The sequence below is a fragment of the Rhagoletis pomonella genome, unplaced genomic scaffold (assembly GCF_013731165.1).
Source record: "Rhagoletis pomonella isolate Grant_MI unplaced genomic scaffold, Rhpom_1.0 Rhpom_scaffold_00056, whole genome shotgun sequence".
Classification (NCBI taxonomy): Eukaryota; Metazoa; Arthropoda; class Insecta; order Diptera; family Tephritidae; genus Rhagoletis; species Rhagoletis pomonella.
In genome coordinates, this window is record NW_023458610.1 from 221,189 (window position 1) to 223,892 (window position 2,704).

The window sequence follows — 2,704 nt, forward strand, 5'->3', positions numbered from 1 at the left end:
CATATATTGGTACCTATGTGCAGTTGTAAGACGTATGCTAGGGTGATGTTGAATATGTTATTGTGGCGCAGGCAAAGCTACGTTACAGAGATATCTAAATTTATCGAGCCATGGAATTTCACAGGTATCGAAATTGGTCGAGTTAACGAATTTTTTTGAGTTATCGAATTTTAGTGTTCTTGAAATTCATCGAACTATCGATATGTATGAAATCATTGAAATTTACCGATAAACTTGAATGTATCAGGTCAATTCCAAGTCCTGCAGAAGTCCTCCAAAGACCTTCTCAGATAAAAAAAAAATTTAGTTACGTTTTAGCAGAAGATTTTCCGGTTAGTTAATTTGTACCGTATAAGTTTTGCTGCGTGTTAAGTTAGAAATCCTCTCCAAGGCTTCTAAAACTAGAAAAACTTTCGAATTTCGACAGTAACTGGCACTCTAGTAAAAGTTTAAAAGCTTGCAAAAATTGCAAAGAAATTAATCAAACTTCAAAAAATGTTTATCAAAATTTTTAATTATAACACTTGATCAATTTATTTTTTTGTATGAAAACAGCAACACCCCCACAAAAAAAAATCTATAAAATCAACGGTAATTTTTAACATCTTGAAACTTGCACTTTCTTATACTATAATTGAATAGGCTACAAAGCTGCATACCCGAAAATATTCTAATTAAAAATTTTGATAAAATTTTTTTGAAGTTTGATTAATTTCTTTGCAATTTGTGCAAGCTTTTAAACTTTTATTATTGTGGTTTCTGTAATAGATTGAGTTATATTTTAAATGAAAACCATAATTTGCAATTCGTTGCTAATTAGTTGAACGCATCTGTATGTATATATGTACTTACATATGTACATATGTACCCCATACACATACTCCAAATTCATTTATTGATAACGTTCTTACACATTCCCATAATATTACATATATGTACATACCAACTTTCTTCTTATTTGGGGCTGACAAACTTTAACCAGGTATATTAATTCATATACGTTCTCTGCTTTAACTTAAGAGTCGACTTTATTTCGTCTACGAATATGCCCCAATAGTTTTGGAGCCAAATGAAAATGCATTTCCCACGCATACATATGTATATCTATATGTGCATGCTCCATTAATTGGTAACGATTTTACATGCATATACATATAAGTACATACATAGATATGTGCATATTGCTGCCTAAATACTACGCACATATATATAAATGTACATATGTACAACTCACGGCAGCATATATACACACATACATAATTACGCGCATATTCAAATACAACAATAACCATTTCATTCATAAACGCATGCGCGTATTTCTCAAGGTCAAGTACATTCATTCATAAAAAAAATCGCAGCACATATCCCCGCAAATTCATCAGCTTCAAGCGCAACTTTTCCAATCCGACACAAAAATTCTAAAAACTTAAAATGAAGAATCTCGGCCAGCCAAGTGAAAAGTGGCAACTATTTTCTATATCCAGTAAAATAAGCTATCTCGAATTTTGGTATTTTTTGGTAAAACACTATTTCTATGTTCCATACCAATATTTCAATCATTAACTAATATTTTAAGGTGTCATTTTAATAAACATTAAATAAAAGTAAACGTTTTCTGCAGGAAAATACATTAATTTTTTTTAATAAAATCAAAACTTCTAAAATCAGAAACATATGTGGTTTTATAGGAAGTTCACAAATGTAACGTAGCAGCTTAGCTCGTTTTCACCTTTTTCGGTCCGAAACGATTTTTGTACAGGTGGGTCAGGGTTCGGATTTGCCTCATTTTAGCCCCTCGCTCGCTCGTTAGTTTGCTCTGAGCTAGCGCAACTTACGAGCAACAATCGAGGCTGTTTGCAAACGAGCACTCGTTAAGTACGAGCGCACGCGCTGAGCAGCCAGCGAGCGAGTAAGCAAACGAGGGCAGCGCAAGAGTAGAGCGGCAAGCAAACGAGGGCCCCATTAGCTCTGCCCTCGCGAGGGCGTCGTTGCGAGCGAGGCACTCATTTGCAGCAGCAGACGAGCGAGGCAAATGAGGCGAGTAAACGAGCGAGGCAAATGAGGCAAGCAGATTACACAGGCAAACGCGTTGTTTGGTCGGAAAAAATGTATGGGATCAAAATTGCAGCAACTAAGAATTTCGAGTAAAGGATTGTATGCACGCATGTAGATATGTATATACATACATATGTATATACACATATGTTGCCAAATGTCCCGTATTGGCCGGGACGTCCCGTATTTTGCATTAAATTTTAAATGTCCCGCCGGGACAAGATTTGTCCCGGATTTTCGCACTTTCATTATTCATTTAAACCTGTAAACTTCTACTCAACATGGTCATGCTTTAACGCGGCGATTGTGAGTAGGTCATTAGCAAGCATTATTGCATGCAACTCTGTAATAGAAATATAGCTGAAAAGAAACGTGTGATAGTTCATTTTCATTTCGTCTCAGTATGCATATGTAGATATTTAAGTATACATATTTGTGTGTATGTTAACTTTTCTTTTTGCGTGGGGAATGCACCTGATGATAGAAGAAAAACATAGTAAAAAGAAAAAATAACACAAACGGACGTGAAAACTACTTTATGTTAACAGAAGTCATAAATGGTAAGTTCAGAAATGTTTTTCTATATTTTGCTAATACAAACGACATAAATATATTATTTTAGGTGAGAATGAGCGATTCGAGCAATAAA